Genomic DNA, 22,836 nt, shown 5'->3' with positions numbered 1-22,836 from the left:
TCCTGACACACCTTCAGTTTTTTTTACTGTGGTGTGTCCTTCATGCCACCACCGTTATCTAATGAAAATCCAGCTCTGACCACTTCACCGACCTATTCGAAAGGCCGTTGTTCTCCATTGCCTCTGGGTCCAGACCAAAATCCTTGGCATGCTACAGAAGACCCTTGACAACTTGATCCCATCCTGTTTTTCCTGCAGCTTCCCCCACCAATCCTCACGCTTCAACCTGCCCTGCCCAACACACATGAAGCACCTGTCATTGCAGCAAGGGTCCCAGAGGCGGCCTGGCCTCCATGTCCGCCCCACAGGGGAACTCTGGCAGGCGTGGCCGACCTCCAGCAGCCCTGTTTACACAGGGACCAAGTGGCCCTGAAAGAAACAAGAAAAATGATGCTGGAGCTATCGATAATCCCAGGAACGTCCCAGGAACATTAGCATTAAAACTACCTCAACGTGAACGGTGCCCAGGACTTGCTCAGCTACCAAGGGAACGAGGTGCTGGGGCAGGGGGGGGGGGGGGGGGGGTGTTGCAGAAAAAGAATTGTGTTTCAGTGGACAACTAGGCATTGTCCAGAGGTCAGCCCTCAAGTTATCTCATTCTAACCTTTCATTGCCTTTGAGCTCCTTTATAACCATTTCCGTGGCAAGTAATTGATAGTTAATGCAAAATGTTCTCATGGACATGCAAATTTTGTCCAGTCTGACACAAGTCCAGTTGATTTGCCTAGCCCCTGTGGAAAATCAGTTTGTTTCCATTTACATATTCATTTCAACATTTCTGGTCTATAAATATGTCTTTATGGAAGAGCCAGGGATACCAGGTTTTGTAGGAAAGCAAATATCTTATTTTTAAAAAGCTCTCTTGAGCTGCCCGTTTAAATCATCCCTCGCTCAAACACACCCCGCCCCCAGGTGGACTAGTCTCCGTATCAGCTATCAGTCAGACTTGTGGTCAGTCTCTCATGGGCTGTCAAAAACGGTAAATGTACCTGCCATTTCAGATGACATCCATGACTATGAAGACTACAGTGAAATCAATTACAAAATGAAATGGCGAGTCTTCTAAAAGATGTAGGTTTGTGAAGCAATGAGTCTGACATGAAAGGGCGGTTTGAATTATGCACGGCGCCACGGCGGGCAGGAAGAAACAGTTCATAACAGAGAAAGAGAGAAGTGAGCGGATTTGGCAGACACTGGAGGTGGCTCATTCAGCATCTCCCAACTTCTTCTTTTCTTCCTGCCTCTCCCCTCAGAGGCTGGAAAAGCTGAAATAACCCATCTCCCTGACTTCCCTGGAGCCAGCAAAAACCAGGCTGCCCAAGTTCAAATCCGGCTTTGCCTCTTCCTGGTGTTCACATAAAAACATTCAAACCTGTAAAGAATTTTTGTGAGTTTATTGGAGCCAAACTGTCGACAACTGCCGGGAAGTAGAACCTCATCAGATTGAGATAATGCTCCGGAGAATGGCAGGTTACATCTATACATTGCAATCAAAGGAAGGGACGTAGGTGGGTTACATGAAATCCATTGGTGATAGAGTAGAGAGGCGGGAGAAAGCAAAGCAGGGAAACGCCTGGGATTGGATAAAAAGTAAAATAACAGACACATACTTAGGTGAGTGCTGGAACAATTAACATGATAATGAAGGAATTTGTGGTATCTGTCCTGGCGCCCAGGCACGTTAGGTTGTGCCCCAAGGGATCTGGAAAAAGGGAAGTTACAAGTTACCCAGACATTTCAAGGGTATGTTATTGTAGATGCAAAAAGACAGATAGGCTCAGTTAAGGTAAAGGTTGACCTTGTCAGTGAAGATACCGGCCTAGAATGTAACTACCCCCCATAACTGCTTTTAGTTAAAGTTTAGTTTCAGACTATCCTTTGTGGTTACTTTAGTTCTCTGAGTTTGCAAAACAGCCATGCAGGCCTTCCCTGAGCTTGTCAGGTTAGCATGTGGCTCCTTTTCGTCCACACTGGCTATGTGAGCCTGAGCAAGTCATTGAATTCTCTTTCCTTCAGTTTGCTCATCTGTAAAATGTACCTGCCCCATGGAGTTGTTCTGAGGATTAGATGCGTTAATACATGTGAAACTCTGGCAAATAGCGTGTGTTCAGAAGTGATTAGAAGTCTAGTTGAGAGCATGAGGGGGGGAGGGGAGGTTGTGGGTTAATGGGGGGATGAGGACACATTTGTAATACCTTAACCAATAAAGAAATTAAAGATAAAAAAATTTAAAAAAAGAAGTCTAGTTGATCTAGCAGTAGGGTCCCACGCACGCTCACCACTAGGGGCGGAGGTGAGGAGACATGCATAACAGTCCCACAGACTGTCTGTTTTGGAGGAGGGGTGTTTCACTGAAGGAAATTCTGGATGCTGGGCTGGCCAAAACACTAGAGGTCACTTAGCTCTGCTAAGTCACCAGGGACAGCTCAAGGCGATTACCATAGTCATCCACTCCCCAGTGGTACAAGAAGGCAGCTGACTCCTGGACTACTGAACTCCAGAGTCATACACCCACTGCACCCTTAAGAGGCTAGTCCAGAACCATACAGGTTTGGAAAGGCCTGTCCTTCCTCTCCTGATATTCCTCTTACATTCTCTTACGCTTCGTTTTCTCAGCCCTGTTTTCACACAAAAACGTGATAAATACTCCTTTCTCCTCTGTAATGTTAATCTGTAACTATCCAGAATGCATAATCTTGCCAACACTTGGTTGGCTATGCATCATCATTAGCAGAACAATTTCACCTCACTTCAGCCACATTTGTCAAGTTTCCACTATTTGCATAGCTCATACTTTTCTTAATAATCCTTCTTGGGACGCCCCTCAATGTCTTCCATCTTGCCGATTATGTGTTTCTAATAGTCCCGCAATTTTCCTGCCGCCTACCCTGGACTCTTCAAGGACCCAGCCTGGCTTTTGTTCACTGCTGGGCGGCCTGGCTGAATACGGGTATCTCATTTCTTGGCTACCCTCACTCCCTTGGCTGCTTAGTTTTCTCTAGAGCATGGTGATGAGTAATTGCCCCCAAGCTTCTAACAAAAGCAGTGCCAAGAACTAACAGGAGGCCCCTGAGCATAAAATTACAATTTCAAACTGAGGAAATGTTTTTCTTATTATTTCCTGCTTTTCTCAGTTCCTTCCATCCAGATCATCTATAACCATCCTCCCTAAAGATAAAAATAAAATAAAATCTGGTTATGGAATCTCATAACTTGATGCATACTCAATGAAATACAGGTTGTAACGCTTCCATTTTGTGCAAATTTTCTATTTGAAGAGAATAGGTATGCAACCCATCTGTGAAATTAGAATAGAATATTATTTCATGAAAAGGCAGGCCAATTCATTGTAGACATAGAGAAAGAACCACCAGGAGTAACCAGTGAAATATATGGAATATATGGAAATGGCGAAGCAGTGTTAGCAACACTAAAGTTGAGTCTCTAAAAGCAGCACGAATAGGAAAGGCACATTGGTGATTTGGAGAAGGGATTTCTCAGTTGTTCTTTTGTGTGGTCATTAATATTTGGACAGTATTGTTCAAAGCATAATTTTTAATTTAAAATATTGTGGGAAAGCAAACACTTCACGAAAGAAGATACACCAAAGACCAAAAGGCAAAGGAAAAAATGTTCAACATCATTAGTCACCAGGACATGCAAATAACAACTATAATGAGATACAGCTATACCTGCTAGAATGTCTAAAATTAAATAATTCCGCCCTGGCCAGTGTGGCTCAGTTGGTTGGGTGTCCTTCCATGCACCAAAAGGTTGCCGATTTGATTCCCAATCAGGGCACATGCCCGGGTTGCAGGCTTGATCCCCGGTAGAGGGCATGCAGGAGGCAGCTAATCAATGTTCTGCTCTCACATCAATGTTTCTCTCTCTTTCTAAAAATCAAAAACCAGAAAAAAAAGAAAGAAAAAGACTGAGAATTCCAAGTGTTGACCAAAATGTAGAGCAACTGGAACTCTCAGACATTGTTGGTGGAGATGAAAAAATGCTACAGTTACTTTGGGTAACAGTCTGGGAAACAGTTCTTAAGAAACATACTCTTACCATATGACTCAGTCATTCAACTTCTAGGCATTTATCAAGAGAAATGAAAACAAAAGTCCACACAAAGACTTCCACAATTATTCTTAGATGCTTTATTCATACTAGTAATAGCCACAAATTGTAATCAACCCAAATATCATCAGCAAGAGAATGAATATACAAAATATGGTATATCCATACAAGGGGTCAGCAAAACAGGGGTGAGCTTCTGATATATGTAGCAAGGATGACTCGCACAATCACTGTGCCAAATGAAAGAAGCCAGACACAAAAGAGTATGTGGTGTATAATTCCACTTATAGAAAATTCTAAGCAATGCCAACTAATCTATAGTGACGGTAAAGCAGTGGGTACCGGACACAGGAATGGAGAGAGGACAGACTGCTAAGGGCACAAGGAACCTTTGGGAGGTGAGGAAATGTTCTTGTATCTTGATTGTGGTGGTAGTTTTGAAGGTGTGTGATTTGTCAAAACTCAATGAACTCTAAACAGGTACACTTTATTATATGTAAATTATACTTTAATAAAGTTGATTTTAAAATACTATGAGACAATTTAAAGAGTAGCAATTTGAAGACTAGCAATTACTATTGCAAAAAGCAAAAAAATTCTTTTTCTCCTTGGAAGATGTCTCCTGAGCAAATCCTAAACGATTTGGGCTTCTACTACTAGTGAGAAGGAACGCAGTGTGCCCAAACTGGGTTGGTTTTCTTTCTGGAAGCTAGCTGGGATTATCTGCTCTCAGACTGGCTTACATTCACAGGCAAGTAGGTGGTCCCTTCCAGATGTAAAATACTTCTATCCTAGTACACTTTTCCTTGAAAGGGATTTGAGCAGGAGCTGCGGTTTTTTCAATATCCTTGACTGAAAGGTCCTTCTCCCTGGGAAACAAGCTTCTAGACTCAGAAGTCACGTCCAAGAAGCTGAGAAAGAGCAGAGGTGTCCACCCCAGCCCCCTCAACCCTTCTTCCCTCTCTGCTGTCCCTCTCCCCCAGACAGACAAATAAACCCATATCTGTCACTGCCACTCGGTACGTATTACGGCTCAGCACTTCACAGGCGTTATCTCAGTTAACTCACTATCACAACTGCATAAGGGAGATGCTGTTGAGATGCCTGTTATACAGATGAGACAACTCAGACTTGGAGAAATTATGTCATGAACCCAAGAGACATTGCTGGTACGTGGCAGTCACGACTAGGTTGTAAACCAGACATTCTAACTCCGGAGCTGACATTCTTAATCCCCTCACTCCCTAACGTGGAAATCCAAGGAGTTGACAATTGTTCAGATAAAACAACCCTTGCCTTTGCTTACCATAGCGAAGGCATCACTTTGGGTTCAGCGTCCCCCATTCCACCACCACTCCCACCCTACCCCCACACACACTGCCCGCCCGTATCCCAGGCATGGCAGCCTGAAGTCTGCAGCACTGGATGGATGGCACTCTGGCCCCGAGGGAGGGGACTGGTGAAAGGAAGAGAGACACGTTCTCCCACAGACGCTTTCCTGGCTGCCTGAGTCTCCACACAGGGACAGCCCACACCTTCCTGCATAAAGCCAGATCCAACAGGGGACGGAGGACTGCACTGTCACCCAGGAAGAAAGCATTTCAGGTTTAAAATCTCATTCCTCAGGAATATCTCTTCTCTCTCTCTCTCTCTCTCTCTCTCTCTCTCTCTCTCTCTCTCCCACAGCCTTTTGCCATGAACATCTGTTTAAGAGACATTGTCTTGACACTCATGCAGAGTTCAGCCACAGTCCTATGTGTGATTTTTCAGGCCCAGACATAGGCAGTTCTAAAGGCTTTACCTGCCAGGCCTCCTGGGGGCAGCTGTCCCCCGCCCCCATCAGCCATGCTCTTATGCATAGTTGCGTTTCTGGTCCAGGTGCCTGCATTTGAGGTCTCATTCTCAGAGAAGCTTAAAGATTCTTTTCTCCACTTGGACTCAGTACTTTTCCACTCCTGGCTCTTCCCCATGTGTACTCCCTGCCCCCAGCTCATAAAACTGCCGCAACCTTTTGTTGGGGGCACCCTCGGCAGTCACATGACCCCTCCAGCCACATCTGCACTGACCCACCTTCCCCTGGACTGATAGTCATGAGGTTCCATGTGGCTCCAGTGCTCTGTGGGGGGGAAGGGACACTGGAGAGTCAGTGCTTTATCTGGTTTATACTATTGCTTATGCTATTGCAGTAAGTAACTGAGTAACTAAAGGCTTCACCGAACCCGTTACACATGGCCGCTTAGCTCTCTCTAGCTTAGTTAGTCTATAAAGACCATGGACTGTCATGCCTTTCTTCTGGTCACTCTTCCTACCCACACTTGTAATGAGGCTCTGCATTCACCTTTTTCTTTTTTTAAATTTTTTTTATTGATTTCAGAGTGGAAGAGAGAGATAAAAACATCAATGATAAGAGAGAGAATCATAGATCGGCTACCTCCTGCACGCCCCCTATCAGGAATCGAACCTGCAACCTGGGTATGTGCCCTGACCTGAATGGAACTGTGAATGGAACCATGACCTCCTGGTTCATAGGTCAATGCTCAACCACTGAGCTAGTCAGCTGGGCAACCTTTTTCTTATTAACTCCTACCTCCCTCCGGGCAGTAAGTGTGACTGACTCAATGTCCGGATACTGCGACTGCTGAGCTTTCAGGCCTGGCATTCCATGAGTAACTCTCCATGGGTGGTGACCGGCATCCCTGTATTTCACCTTAGAGGAATCAAGTTGACTGTGTCTTCCCACAGAGGGGGTGTAACCCAGCATGTGGTGAGGGCCACCTACAATGGTTTACAGCATTAGGAGATGAGGAGTAGAGTGTGCCCTCCATGGGCCCTTCCTGAGTTAGGGTGCTGTAGACTAGAACTTTGGCGAGAGTGAGGCTCCGTGGTTTCTTGTTGGATTTGTCATTATGGGCATTAGATCTAACTTTAGTAACTATAGTTGTAAGGGACTAGAGTCTTTAAATCTCACTGAAGAGATGATGTCCACATCTCTGACAAGACTGAATTCCTCAGGGCCAGTGACCCTGGTTATTTCACCTTTGTACCCCCAGTGCCAGGTATAACTCACTAAATGTATACTGACTATACACAGCAAGCCACAATGTATGTTATGGCACATTGAAGAAATGGGACTTGTGGAATGTTGTCAAACAGCAACTTAATTTTGCCTATCTCTGGCTATATCAATTTACCTGGTGACATTAGTTATACCGTGCCTTTCTATAAAAAGTCAGGCAGGCCCAGCCGGCATGTCTCAGTGGATTGAGTGTCATCCCATGCATCAAGAGGTTGCTGGTTTGATTCCTGGTCAGGGCATATGCCTGGGTTGTAGACTCAATCCTCAGTAGGCAGCGTGCAGCAGGCAGCCAATCGATGTTTCTCTATCATCGATGTTTCTATCTTCTCTCCCCCTCCCTATCACTCAAAAAAGAAAAAAGAAAAACATATTTTTTAAAAAAGGTCATATGACTCTTCTATCTTAAGTCACAAACCCATTCTCAAATTCAGCAGTTAATATGTCTAAGCCAAGATAAAATGCTAAACTCAATGATGATTCTAAGTTGAACTGTTCTTCTTGAGTATGTGGCCGCCCAGGACCAGCTGCAGGCAGGAAGCCTCGGAGTTTGTGCTGTATCTTCTCCCCTGTTCCTGTCTTGCTGATTTCTGCCTACTCTGTTTTGCCTGCTGTGGCTTCTGATCTCTCCAGGATCCGAAGGTCACAGGAAAGTTCTGAATTGACTGGCTCTGACATCTGCTGGTTCCAGGCCCTTTCTGTGTCTGGCAGATGTTTGAAGTCTTTGCAACCTCTCATGGGTATTACGGAGAGCTCTGCTCCCCACCACCCCTCCACCGAAAAAAGAAAATGCAGATTATCCAACTTGCAACTATCTTACGACTCAATTCAACTCAGTTCAACGGGGGGATTCAACTCAATTCCTCTAGTATCTGACCTAGGATGCCAGCCCTTAGAAACCCAGTAAGCTCTGTTTGCCCCTTGGTGGATGTCTGGGGTAGGACCAAAGATGATCCCATGCTGCGACCTACTTTTGGTATACAGGAAACACCTGTTCTTAGCCTGACAACGTCTGTGAGTGACATTTGGTCCCAGCATAAAAACCCTCCCTTGCTCACCACCGAAGCTGTTTGTTGGCAGCCCTCCCCTCAATGTTGAGGCTCACTTGTCAGGCCAGAGTTGACCCCAGACCATTGTGACCCAACTGTGAGACTCCATCTAGCTCTCCTGAGGCCCCTGGCATTGGGTTTGAGGTGGGAACAATCCTTGCCCCTTGGCTGGGATCAGACTCTCATGGAATCACCAATGTTTCCAAAAATTCACTTCCCCACCTCCCTCTGGTCTCTATTCCCTTCCGTCCTTTATATGCCCTTGAAGTGGATAAGAGCTCAAGAGTCTGCAGGCACTCTTCCTATAAATCTGTTGGAAACTTGAAATGTGCTATCTATTCCATCTCTGGTGCCTCAGCAGTTACACAGAATCTAAAGGAACTGAAGCATAAATGCTATTAAGCTTACTGTAAGACTCATTTGTCTGCTCAGTGAGGTAAAAACTGGCTGAGGGGTTGTCATGACCAAATGCTCCCCTGCCCCCATGACTCCCTGGTGTGCCCAGACACCTTCAGGGGTGTTGCATAAGGGGCCCCACAAACATGAGGTCAAGTGTTTTGTAGATGGAAGGTGAGAAGAGCTTCCTCCTAGGGAAGTCTGTGGCCATGGCTCAGTGAGAACAGCTGGACTGGAGTGATGGCCTCACCCTACAGCCTTCCATGACCTGGTCACAGAGAACTGAGAGTCTGCTGACAGAGTGTTTCCCAACATTCCATGTGGGAAGGAAAGTGAATACCCATATTGAATGGAAATGAAAAGTCCAAAATAAAGCCCCCCCCCCCCAGGAGGTTGGGGGTTAGGTGAGCTGGGAGATAGCTGGGGATAGCTCTAGGAACACTACACTAGCGGTCAGCTTTCCCTCTACCTCTGGCAAAAGAGACAGAAATTGTTCTAGTGGAATTCTGGACTCACAGTTCAGATGGCATGCCAGGATAGATGACAACAGGCATTTGAATGGTGTTGGTGATCTGGACAATGAGAGGAAGTGAATGCCTGACAGAACTTCATTTAGTGGATCATTCCATTGACAGTCAGGAGAAGCCAAGGGATACAGGGACAGAATTGATCATTCTGCAGACCATCAGCCAGTGCAAGTCATCACTGCTGACTCAGAACACGCTACCCCTTGGCATATTGAATATTTAAAGCTGAAGGAGTTGGAGAAAATGGTGAAAACAAGAAGGAATATCACATCCTCCCAACCAATCCCCAACTCCCCCAGCATTTTCCCCTAAAAATGGCCTCAAAACCCTCACATAAGAGGTATCCTCCCTATACTGGAGAAAAGGAGCATCCTAACCTCCAAAGACAAAGGGACACTGAGAAGAATCCTAACAAACAGATCTTGATAAGTTTTCCCTCTTACCTCATACTCCTTGACTATCATATTTCTCCATGACTATGCACTCTTCACCCAAGCTAGCCTAAAACACTCAGGTCTAACTGTTTTGTTGGGTCTTTATTTCCTTATGAAGCTCCTTTGTCCCATAAAACCTATATTAAGTTAATGTGTATGCTTTTCTCCTGTTAATTTGTCTTTGCTGGTTTCATCTTCAGACTCAGCCAGCAACCCCAAGAGGGTCAAGAAAAACTTTTCCTCCCCTATACTGCCTAGGATTTCTTTCTTTCTAGCACTGCACATAATGGCTCAGGATTCTGAAAAATCAATCCCCGAGCCAGACTTTTCCCAAGATCCTTGCACCTCCTTCAGGCTCAGGGAGTGGGTGAAACCATTAAGAAGGAAACTTGGAGGCACTCTTTATTTCTGGGACCCAGGACCTAAGTAGGCTATTGTCGGCTTCTTCCCATTTGAGCCATCCATCAGAGACCCCACACTCCCCATGAAATTGTAATCTGCCATGATCCTTTGCCAAGAAGTCTCCAAAGAGTTCACCAAAAATGCCTAATTAGCTTTCATATTATCTTTAATTTTCCAAGTAAAATTCCTACCCACCTACCAAACCTTCCCTTCCTCCTCTTCTATAAAGAGGGAGGAAGGAAGGATACATCTGCCAGTACCTCTGAGCCCAAAGGGGGCTATTCTCTCTTTTCCCCATCTTAGCATATGACATGATTCCCAAGATCTTATTTGTGAAGATTGTGTTAAAAAGGAACAAGACAGGACATGTGCTGGGGGGTGGGAGTGGCTAGGGAGAAGTCAATGGGGGGAAAAGGAGACATATGTAATACTTTAATCGATAAAGAATAAAATTTTTAAAAAGGAGCAAATACTCCTGAGAAACTGGACTAAGAAAACCAGGAACTTTGGAAATGAAGGTTCTAGCTAGGAAAAACCTGAAGACCCAGGAGTTTAAGACAGGTCAGGTCTGGAACAAATGGCATGGATGTCAGGGGGTTGCAGAGGAGCACTTTGGGTTTGGACCAGAAGTTGCCACTCAATCTTCAAGTTAGGAAGCCCAGCTTCCCCATAGATCAGGGCTAGAACAATGGGGGAAACAGTTCAGACTGATGTATTATCCTGCCTACCCGAATCCCACAACTCTACCAGTTGCTATATCTGATACCCAGAGATTCTTCACCCACATATACTGATTTGGATGACTTACCAGGAGTAAATTAAAGTACAGGACTGGGACTACATGAGGTCCCAGCAAGCACTGTAGAGTAGAAACTCTTTAATTAGTTTGACTTGGGGAGGAAGGATCCAGGAGGACTTTGCATGGGAGTCTTAGATAATTGTGTTTCCAAATCAGACATTTTTATGACTTTTTTAATATATATTTTTCATTGATTTCAGAGAGGAAGAAAGAGGGAGAGAGAGATAGAAACATCAATGATGATAGAGGATTGTTGATCAGCTGCCTTCTGCAAGCCCTACACTGGGGACCTAGCCCACAACCTGTGCCCTGACCAGGATTCGAACCATGACCTCCTGGTTCATAGGTTGACATTCAACAACTGGGCCATGCCGACTGAACAGTCATGCTTTTTAAAGAAGACATACGCTTAACTTTCATGGGAGAATGGAGGAACCATATTTTTTTTTCTGTAACAATCTTACAGAAAAAGTAAGATTAAATTAAAGAACATAGGATGGAAAGTAATAGTATAATCCATAAGGGCTTGATTTCAGACTAAAAGTCAAATTTGCTGAAACCGGTTTGGCTCAGTGGGTAGAGCGTAGGCCTTCGGACTGAAAGGTCCCAGGTTCGATTCCGGTCAAGGGCATGTACCTGGGTTGCGGGCACATCCCCAGTAGGCGATGTGCAGGAGGCAGCTGATCGATGTTTCTCTCTCAACGATGTTTCTCTCTGTCCCTCTCCCTTCCTCTCTGTGAAAAATCAATAAAATATATTTTTAATAAATAAATAAATAAATAAATAAAAGTCAAATTTACCAATGTTTAGACTAGGATTTTACCTGTTCAAATATACTCCCAATGAAAATCTTAACTTTTTAGCTTTTATGTTACAATATGCTTTTTAATTTGCTATTTTTTTTGCCAAAAAATCTGCAGATGTTCGAAATTTAGTAATCACTACTTAGACTGTTTATTTCCTAAGCATATCCTAAGCCACTTGCTAGGAAGGAAAAAGGGAACTCTGAAATTAGACTTCCCTGTTATGAGGGTCTGTAATTCACAATAAGATAATTATAAGGACCTGATGACTAATTTATTTCATAATGTTAATATTTTAAAATTTAACTCATCATATGAGTGTGTTTGTGTGTGTGTGTGCGCAGACCTACACATCTGTCATAAGATTTGGCATCCCTGGCTTTTCCATTGCAAATTTTGAGCACGTTGAGTGGTATGTTTGTATTCTCAGCAGGCCATTTCTGGTAGGAAATTGAGCTCCCTTTCATTCAAATGAAAAATGAATCCAATGTCCTTTAATGGGGTTTATATTCAATTAGTCAACAAATGGAAGGAAGAGTCTACCAGCGAACACAATCTAGATAATAGAATTAAGTTAATTTACCTCAACCTGATACTATTTTTTTCCTTCTAGAACACAGTATATAGTATAAAAAATTCTAAAGTTTCCTTTAATCTTCACTGTTCTTCCCAATTTTGTCTGTGCCTAAAAACACAGATACCCTTGTGTTACCAAATTTAGTTCTTTCTTAAATTAGAAGAGACCTAAATGTAAGCAACTCATCACTTATCATAGCCCCTAGACACAAGAGTATACCTCCCTGCTTCTGCACAGAGCTCTGTCATCGAAAGGCCAGTTTCTCGTTCAAGGTGACTGATGGCAGAATACTATTTAGGACTAAAATGGGTATTCTTCTTCCAATAAATGAGGTGTCAGAGTTTAAATGAACTTTGATAAAACATACAAGGTCAAATAAGTAATAAAATTTAGATAAATCACCATTAAAAAAACTTGAAAAAACAAAACAACTTTATCCTACCTCTGCGCCAATGAGCCACATACCAGCGAGACAGGGACTTTTGTGGACAGTCCACGTCTACAAGGGACCTCTCGTTGAAGTTCCAGAAGTTGAAGCTTTACAGTGAATTCAGGAAGGTCAGCTTTTGAAAATAACATCAAATACGAAGTAAAGACATTCCCACCAGATATGCTTGCATCTAAAGATATTTGAAAATGCATGTTTGCTCAAATGATCCTCCTTCCCAGGTTTCCCTGGTCAAATGCAATAGCCTTGCTCACATGGTTTTACAGGAACAAAGGCAACTCAATAGCAACTAAAATCACAGAGCTGCTTAGGCCCCTGGCAAGCAAGGGTGGAGCCTGATTTTTCTCTAAGTCTTCCTTCCAGAGCAGCGATGTTCAACCTTTTTCATCCCATGGCACACCTCAACTACTTAATAAAATTCTGCGGCACACAACAAAAAGATTTTATTGCCCATTTGGCAAAAAAAAAAAATAGGTATAATTTTGATTCATTCACACTGAATGGCTATTGTTGTGTTGGTTGTCATTTTTTTTTTATAATCTAAGGGAAAATAGACCAATGTCCCTGACTAAGTAGTCATATATTGCATGTTTTAAAAATTCTTGCAGCACACTGGTTGAAATCGCTGTTCCAGGGTAACACACCAACCAATCAACCAGCATTTGTTATTAAGTTTAAGAGTTTGAAGGAAGTGGGTTTGTCACTTAACTTAGGGTGTCATTTTTCTTGGCAACCCAGCCTTGGTGGGTTAGACACTCAGTTTTAGAAAGGTCCTAGATTTGACTGAAAGTTGACTCATGGTCACAAGGAGCTAATGTACAAAGCCACATGTTCATTTATTAATTTCTGATGAGAAAAAGAACTGTAAGGTGGGCTGGCCTGGGAAGCCCATTCTTCTCCAGAGACAGTTGGGGGGCTATCTGGCAGCATGGTCACAGGGCAAGGGGTGGAGTGACACGAGTCAAAGGCTGGGTCCCAGGAGATTTGTGCAGCCCACTGAACCACCTCTACTGTACTTATTCCTGCCCCCCACACTGGTTGGGCAAGCCCCTTTCCTGAATAGTGTTTGAGTAGACACCAGTAGTGTTTCCTTCGGGGACTACCTTTTTACTCATTTCCATGGCTGATCAACTCCTCTTAATGATGCTTTTTTCATTAGATAATTTAGTACATTTGATCAAGTTATTAGCAGTTGGGCTACCCCGGAGCCACTCTATGTGTTTATGATGACTTTGCATACCTCTGCTCTGAGTCCTTCAGAGCTCAGATGATGATTTATTTTCCCTTTTTCTGAGTGTGGTTGGGGAGGGACACTCAGCTCATGGTTTCCTTCAGCTAAAACCTATTTGTAACACCAAGGGAAAGCAGAATAACATCCCTAGAGATTGTGCACTATCAGGAAGGAGTGTTATCTTAGGGAGGGAGCCTTCAAGGTTAGATAGTCATTGACCTGGTGGAAAGGAGACAAAGTTGTGCCACTCGTGCCAGCTGTGTGGCAGTAGTGGTGGTGGTAGGCAGGGGCCTGGGGTGGCAGTGGAGATATATTTGAGCAAAGGTAAGGAGGTAGGCATGTCTACTGTGTCTGAGGGTCAGTAGGGCTGGGGCCATGTATGTTTTGCAAATGTATCTCTAGTACCTAGCAGTGTCTGACACAGAGTAGTAGCTCAGTAAATATAGTGGAAGGGCTTGCATGGCTCAGGGGTTGATTGTCCACCTGTGAACCAGGAGGTCACGGTTCTATTCCAGGTCAGGGCACATGGCTGGGTTGTGGGCTCGATCCACCATAGGGGATGTGCAGGAGTCAACCGATCAATGATTCTCTCTTGTCGTTGATGTTTCTATCTCTCTCTCCCTCTCCCTTCCTCTCTGAAATCAATAAAAATATATTTTAAAATAAATACAGTGGAAGGGCAGAGATCAAAGACACCAATTTATTCAAGAGAAAAGGATTTATCCTGAAGTAGAATTTCATGCTGGAGAGTCCTGAATCGATGGAAAGAATAATGGAGCTGAAATCAGGAGATCTGAGTTATATGACCCAATGTGTGACTTGGAGCAAGTCAGCATGTCTGAGCTTGGCTTCCTCACCTATAAAACAAAGATGACAATACTCACTGTATCCACTTTCTAGGATTGCTGTGAAAAGTAAGTGCCATTGTGAGTGGGAATGATGCTTTGGGAAGCACAGTGCTCACAGAAGGCAGTGGCACCGATGATAAATAACCTAGCACCTGTGGTTGTCCAAGGAAAATCCACCGAGGAAGAGAGTTGTGAGCCTGTCTGTTGAATTCCCCATCTGCCATGCAAGATCACGGGTAATCCTGCCGGTGAGGATCCAGAGGGTTGGAGATGGAAGAGGGGTTCCTCCCCCAAGATTGGCAGACTCACCAAAACTAACAGAACAAGCAGAGCTGGGAGTTAAACAAAAGCTGGGTTTAATTTTGAAAGGAGATTAAAAATAGGGCAACCAAAGTGAGACATTAAAAGCAGAAGCAGGGAGCCAGGAATCTGAGAGCCATAGAGAGGAGATGAAAGCAGTGTCCTAAATGTAGGCACACGCCCAGAAAAGAGGGACTGCCTGTGCTGCTTGTCTTGTTAACAGTTTTATTGAGATACTAGAGGCCTGGTGCACAAAATTCTTGCACGGGGCAGGGGGTCCTCAGTCCAGCCTGCGCCCTCTCGCAGTCTGGGAGCCCTCTGGAAGATGAACCGTCAGTTGGACATCCTTAGCACTGCCACGGAGGCAGGAGAGGCTTCTGACTGAGCAGCATTCCCCCCTGTGGGAGTGCACTGACCACCAGGGAGCAGTTCCTGCATTGAGCATCTGGCCCTGGTGGTCAGTGCACGTCATAGTGACCACCGTTTGCTTGATTTGCATATTAGCCTTTTACTATATAGGATAATTAATATACCATACAATTCAACCATTTAAAGGGTACAATTCATTGGCTTTTAATATATTCACGCAGTTATGCACTCCTCACCACCATCAATTTTAGAACATTTCTTTAGCCTAAGAAGATAACCCATGCCCACCACTTCTCCTCTCCCCTCCTCAGTCCTAAGCTACTATTAACCTCCTTTCTGTCTTTATAGATTTGCCCATCTTAGACTTTTAAAATAAATGGAGTCATACAATATGTGCTCCTTTGTGAATGACTTCTTTCACTTAGCATGTTTCCAAAGTTCAACCAATACTGTAGCATGTATCAGTACTTCATTTCTTTTCATTGACAAATAATATTCCATTTTATGGATATAGCACATTTTGGTTATCCACTCATCAGCGGATGGACAGAATTCTATACCCAGCTGAATTATTATTAAGACTGAGGGCACACACACATGCACACACACACAAAAAAAGACTGAGGGCACAATAAAAACTTTTTTTCAGAATTTGCAACATGCTGATATATTGCCTACAGCTTATGCCGAAGAAAAATACTGAAATGCTAAATGATTGTTGGCCACCTTTGACTTGTTTCATATCCAATTATGAAAAAAGGAGTCCATGTTGTTCACTTTAAAATATCAATGCCTCCGCTTCCTCTAAGAGGCCACATTCCACAGAGCAAGTGCTCATTTGGGAGGTGCAAGGGAGATTGTAAGTGTGTAATGTGGTTTTCATTGACAGTTGTGAGAAAATGAAATGTCCCATGAACTCCGCTTAAAAGGAAACTGTGACCTACTAGAAGTTCATGCAATATGAAACGCTTCCTTTCACTTACACCCCATCAACAGGGCAAGTGACCCAAGCTGTTTCTCCAGTTGTGGGAGTTGCATTGAGCCCTCACCTTGTGACCAAAATACCTGAAGACCAGCCATGAAGCCAGGTCTTCCCGGGGACAGAAGGTCTGGAGCTTTCACTGCATAAAAGTCAGACTCATCCAGGCATCTGACCTCCAACCCTTTCCTCTGTAACCACAGGAGCTCACAGCCCAGACTCCTGGCTCTAGCTGTGGTTGTGCAAGCGGGTTCTAGAGCTAAACCTTACAAGGTTGGAACCCTTCTGTGAGCCCCAACCCATGAGACACATGGACTGAATGAAAGGCTGCTCAGGAGGAGGACCCCAGGCAGGGACACTGGCTCTGCCTCCCCCAGATGTGAAGGGAAGCTGGAAGCAAACAGGTCAACACATGAAGACCTTTCTCTTGGAGCCCAGGCTCACCTGCAGTTGAAAAGTATAGTCATACTTGGTCACTTCTGGCCTTCAGCCCGGGATCCCTTCTAGCTCTTTATGATTTTCTCTTCCAAAAGGTGAAAAAAATAGGGCCTCTAAACAGTGTTATGCCCAGATTTCAAGATTCCCAAGAAACCACATCAGGGAGCCAGTCAATCCGATGCAAAAGCATAAGAATCTGTATTTCAAGCTAGCTCGGCTCCCCGTCCACCAGACTCACCGACACAACGGCAAACCAAGTGGCTGAGAGAGAGAACCCCGCCTAGAGACGGGTTTTAAAGGGGGGGTTGGAGTAAGGGGGGGAGAAAGGACTGTGCTCTGCCGATTGGCCAGGCGCAAGTCGATGTCTTGTTCCTGGGTGTGGCTAGCAGAGTCTTAGACTTCCGGGAAGAACCTTCTTGCCAAGCATGTGGCCAAGGTAAGATGGAGAACGTAGCCCTTACCCTGGGGCAAGGTGGAGGGCGTAGCCCTCGCCCTTTCAAACAGATTTTCTTATCTCAATGGTATGCTTTTTGTAGTTCATGGTTTTCTAAGTTTGTAAGTAGCACATTCCGTGAAAATTCAAAGGAAAAGAAAGCGAAGCAAAAAGTATAGAGAAGAAAGATCAGGAACTTTCCATTCAGCTCTAATCCCTGTGCCTGCTGTTTTCTCATTCTGCAAGTCTCTATCTCATAACTGGATTTGTGCACCACAGCTTCTCTCTTCTCTGTCATTTTTGTCTCATTTGTCTTCTTGCTCTAATTTAGTATCAGCCGTGCCACCAGCCTTCACAGCATTCCCAAATGTGGTGATATCTTATCTGTAAACCACCTCCTGCCCACTGTGCTCCGTTCCTCTCTGCCTGCTCCTGTGCCTTGGGGGACAATGTGCCTTAGACTCTCTGAGGATACAAATTACAGATGGGTCAAGGCTTCCTAAAAGGCTTGAAGTAATACTTTTGAAGGAAGCATATTTGCTCTGCTTTCTCAGGTTATGCCCTTCTTTTGTCTTTGAAAAGAAAGAAAATCTTTTATGATGTCCAGTGGTTTTTCTTCATGCAGAGGGACTGTCCCTGTGTCCAGTATTGGGAGGGAAGATAGATTCTTGCAGCAACCATGTGAATCCCTGGTCAGATCCCACAGGCCAAGTAAGGAAAAGGAGTTTAGATTTTCTGTAGTCCCGCTTTTCTAGGTTAGAGGTCTGGTTTCAAGTGGGACGTAGATGGGGGTTGACAGCTGGAGGCAGATTTTTGGCAGCACTGTCCCGTGCAGAAGTTCCTTTCCTGAGTTTGCTGTGCAGCCCAAGGTTCAAGGAGGCATCTTCTCCTTCCTCGGCCAGCACCACCTTCTTTAGGAACCTGCTTCATATTTGGAGATGCCATCTGCTCCTGCTCGGAGCTGAGAGTGATGCCACAGATAGACTCCGGCACGGGTGGGATTGAGATTTCACATCTTTCCTCAGGTCCTCCCTCCCCCTTCCAACCTCCAGCTTCTCCTCCTCCACAGTAAGGGGTTTTAGAGGGGACTTGCCTGAGCTCCCTTCCACTCACTCCCTGTGGCAGACATGACATTATTTGCCTGCCCGTGTCTGTGCCCCATCCTCCTTGCCTGCAAAACCCTGATTTTGTTCCCCGGGGCATTATGTGCAACCCAAGTGCACCATAATTCACCTAAGCTACTGGTTCTCCAGAAAGGTTGTTAACCACACCAGAGGGTGTTTTGGAAACTTGTGGGGGAGGAAGGTGGGGCAGTGGCAAATGTCACAGTGATTGAGGGGCATCAGAGAGAGGGGGAGGGGTGCTAGATGTCCTGCCATGTGTGGGAGAATTCTGTGGCACAAAGACCAGCCCTGCATATCCTCTCAATACCCACTGGAAATTATATAGGTGAAAAAATGATTTGTATCATCTACACCTAACCATCTAACTCCATTTTCATATAAACATGAAGTATTTGTTTCATAGCTTTAACAAGCATTGAAATTTCCTGAAACACAGCTATTGCATAAATTTAGGAAAGACTGTAAGATGCGTTGTAATGATTGGCTATGTTTTGAAACTTACCAAGAGCTGTTTACTATTCCAGAAAGTTACATCACTCCTGGGCGCCACTCTTGCGTTTGAGTTGATGGTGCCACACCCTAGCACTGTCACTGTCTCATGCAATTATGTGACTGAGGGGATTTGAGTCTCTGTTAACAGACTTAAAATCAAATATCTATACTAATAAAAGGGTAATATGCTAATTAGGCCGGATGTCTTCCAGACATCTTCTGGACGTTCTTCCAGACAAAGTCACAGTGGCGGGGGCTGAGCAGAGGCAGTTAGGGGTGATCAGGCCGGCAGGGGAGAGCAATTAAGGGCAATCAGGCAGGCAGGGGAGCAGTTAGGGGCATCAGGCAGGCAGGCAGAGGGGTTAGGGATGATCAGGCAGGCAAGCAAAGTGGTTAGGGGCAATCAGGCAGGCAGGTAGGTAAGCAGTTAGAAGCCAGTGGTCCTGGATTGTGAGAGGGATGTCCAACTGCCAGTTTAGACATCCCCCAAGGGGTCCCGGATTGGAGAGGGTGCAGGCCGGGCTGAGGGACCCCCCCCCTCCATGCACAAATTTTGTGCACCGGGCCTCTAGTCTATATATATAAAAGTCTCGCCAGAACCGGTTTGGCTCAGTGGATAGAGCGTCAGCCTGCGGACTCAAGGGTTCCAGGTTCGATTCTGGTCAAGGGCATGTACCTTGGTTGCGGGCACATCCCCAGTGGGGGGCGTGCAGGAGGCAGCTGATCAATGTTTCTCTCTCATCGATGTTTCTGGCTTTCTGTCCCTCTCCCTTCCTCTCTGTAAAAAATCATAAAATATATTTTTTTAAAAAAAGTCTCAGCAACCAGCTGACTGGCTGACTGGCTGGTAGGCATGACGCACACTGACCACAGGGGGAAGATACTCAATGCAGGAGCTGCTGAGTGACAGCAACTTTGCAGAGTGCCCTCTCGCACTCTGGGACCCCTGGGGGATGTCAGACTGCCAGTTTCAGCCCAATCCCTACAGGCTAGGTCGAGGGACCCCACCTGCCAGAGGGATCCGCTCACTCCACAGATGCCCTTCAAGCCCCAGGGCCGCCCAGGGGTGGCCAGCCAGGGAGGGACCACGGGAGGTTGGCTCCAGGGCATGTCCAGCTCATCTCACCCAATCCCACCCCCCAGGCCACCTTCTAATTAATTTCCTTTCAATGTGCATGAATCTGTGCACCGGGCCTCTAGTTATTAAATAAGGAGAGATGCATGGAACACAGGAATGAGTTAAATTCATTATTAAAAGTTGTTTTAAAAATAATTTTGACTCTTGCAACTCGGCCGCCGACATGCCATCCAGACTGAGGAAGACCCGCAAACTTCGGGGCCACGTGAGCCACGGCCACGGCCGCATCGGCAAGCACAGGAAGCACCCGGGGGGCCGCGGGAATGCTGGCGGCCTGCATCATCACAGGATCAACTTCGACAAATATCACCCAGGTTACTTTGGGAAAGTTGGTATGAGGCATTACCACTTGAAGAGGAACCAGAGCTTCTGCCCAACTGTCAACCTTGATAAACTGTGGACCCTGGTCAGTGAGCAGACACGGGTGAATGCTGCCAAAAGCAAGACTGGAGTTGCTCCCATCATTGATGTGGTGCGATCGGGCTACTACAAAGTTCTGGGGAAGGGAAAGCTCCCAAAGCAGCCTGTCATTGTGAAGGCCAAGTTCTCCAGCAGAAGAGCCGAGGAGAAGATTAAGGGTGTTGGTGGGGCCTGTGTCCTGGTAGCTTGAAGCTACATGGAGGAGAGTTCATTAAAATGTCCACGTACTTTTGTCTTCTGGTCTGAGTGTAGGTCCTTTGGCATCTCTGCTTCCCTACCTGTACTTCCAAAACCTCCCTAACAGGTTCTAGAAGTTAGGATATTGAGGCCTGGGGTCCTCTGCAACCTTCCCTGAGGAAGAAAGAAGCCTTTGGACAGATCCTGACTTGAACTTTTCATTTATAAAGTGAGAATGATACCTGTTGCTAATGTGTTTGTAGATAGATATTTAATAGTTGAAAGGTCAAAAAAAAATAAAAATAAAAATAATTTTGAGAAAAAAATAAATAATAAAAAAAAAATTTGTTTGTCATCCCAAATTTTAAAAAATGCCCTTATCACAATGATAAGAAATCTATGTTGTAAGGATAATGACATATTTATTTGGGGGTTGCTTGTTGCTTTTCAACCTCATTTCGATTCTCTTGCCTAAATTGTACAAAACACCTTCTCTACAGCCTCTTTTATTATTATTTTTTCCCCCTAGAACATCTATTCCATTGCTTACTGAAGCCCAAGGCCTCCAAGGTTTTTTTGTTGTTTGTTGTTGCTTTTTTAGGTCCTCCAGGCTAAGCATCTATCTTGACACGTGTTAAGTCTTCAAGACAGGAGATGGGGTTTTTGTGGTACTTCCCCAGTTCTCTGTCATAACAGAAAGAATTCTTTTTGACACTGCACTTAGCAATACAGCTCAGCTCACTGGAAAGAATGTCATTGTCATTGTCTCCCCTTCACAGTCTGTAACTTGTCAGGACAATTAAGCTTTCCTCCCAAATGCAAGCACATCTGGCTTGTTACTAGTTATACTTACAGTGGTTTTTACTGTAGTGTGCACGTGAACCTCTGCTCTTTCATATTCCTCTCCTGCCTGTATGGAATATCTTCTGATCTTCCTTCTTTTTTCCTTCTTAACTATTTCTTGTAGATAGGTGCAACCTCTGACTATGACAGTATGTTGGCTAGTGAAGTCACCCTCCGGCAATTATGCATTGAAATGCCAAACATTTTTTAATAAATTACTTTCCCCTTATTTCTTACTAGTGGCCCAGCGCACAAAATTCCTGCACAGAGAGGAGAGGGTTCCCTCAGTGCAGCCTGCACCCTCTCCAATCTGGGACCCCTCGGGGAATGTCCAACTGCTGGTTTAGGCCTGATCCCTGTGGGCAGTCAGACATCCCCCTCACAATCTGGGACTGCTGGCTCCTAACCGCTCACCTGCCTGCCTGCCTGACCACCCCTAACTGCCTCTGCCTGCCTTTTTGATTGCCCCTAAACCCTCTGCCTGCCCGCCTGGTCGCCCCTAACCTTTTTACCTGCTTGCTTGATCGCCCCTAACTGCCTCTGCCTGCCTGATCGCTCCTAACTGCCCTCCCATGCCAACCTGATCTCGCCCCCAACTGCTCTCCCCTGCCAGCCTGATCTCACCCCCAACTGCCCTCCCCTGCCAGCCTGATTGCCTCTAACCCCCTGCCAGCCTGATCGCCCCTAACTGCCTCTGCCTGGGCCCCCACCACCATGGCTTTGTCCAGAAGGACGTCGGACGTCCAGAAGATGGCCAGTCGACCTAGTCTAATTAGCATATTACCTTTTTATTAGTATAGATTATATAGGATAGGATTGCTTAAATGGGAGGGGGGAGCTTTTTTCAGCAGGAGGAGATGCTCTAGGCAGACAAAAATACATAATCCCTATATCTGGATTGATAGTCAGCCATATGCACTATACTGTCAAACGGGTCATTAAAAAATTGAACGCTTTCTTACACCTTACACCACACAGCTGTTGCCCTTAAAACCCCTCCTCAGCCCTCACCTTGGGTTCTGCCTTCGCAGTTCACCCAGATTAGGTTCTGATTGGTCGGTTTCTATGCCAGTCAGCATCTTCGGGCCTATCTCCAGGCCTGATCAGAGAGGCAGGGCTGATCAGCTGGCAAGCGGGCTGAACTGCCAATCTCTTGGAGAGAGAGAGGCGCAGCTGCTGGTGAGGCCTGGAGAAAGAGAGAAGCAGGGTCTGATCCAGAGCCTCTATCAGACCCTGCTTCTCTCTCTCTCCAGGTCTCACCAGCACCCGTGGTAGCCGCTGATCAGCCCCACCTCTCTCTCTCTCCCCCAAGAGGTCAGCCTTTCAGCCCACTCGTCAGTCCCCGCCCACCGGAGCCTGCTGCGCATGCAGCCTGGCCTTTGGTGGAGCCTTCGGTCGTTTTGGACGTTACGGACCCTGGGTTTTTATATATTAGGATATTTATGTTACAGTTAAGGCATTC

At 45.4% G+C, this 22,836-nt stretch overlaps 1 pseudogene; it reads left to right on the top strand.

Annotated features, from left to right (window-relative positions):
- The first annotated feature begins 20,080 nt into the window (after window positions 1-20,080).
- Window positions 20,081-20,577, top strand: LOC102429904 (annotated as a pseudogene).
- The last annotated feature ends 2,259 nt before the right edge of the window (window positions 20,578-22,836 follow it).

The sequence above is a fragment of the Myotis lucifugus genome, unplaced genomic scaffold, assembly GCF_000147115.1.
Source record: "Myotis lucifugus unplaced genomic scaffold, Myoluc2.0 scaffold_70, whole genome shotgun sequence".
Taxonomy (NCBI): Eukaryota; Metazoa; Chordata; class Mammalia; order Chiroptera; family Vespertilionidae; genus Myotis; species Myotis lucifugus.
This window is presented reverse-complemented; position numbering and strand designations above follow the sequence as displayed.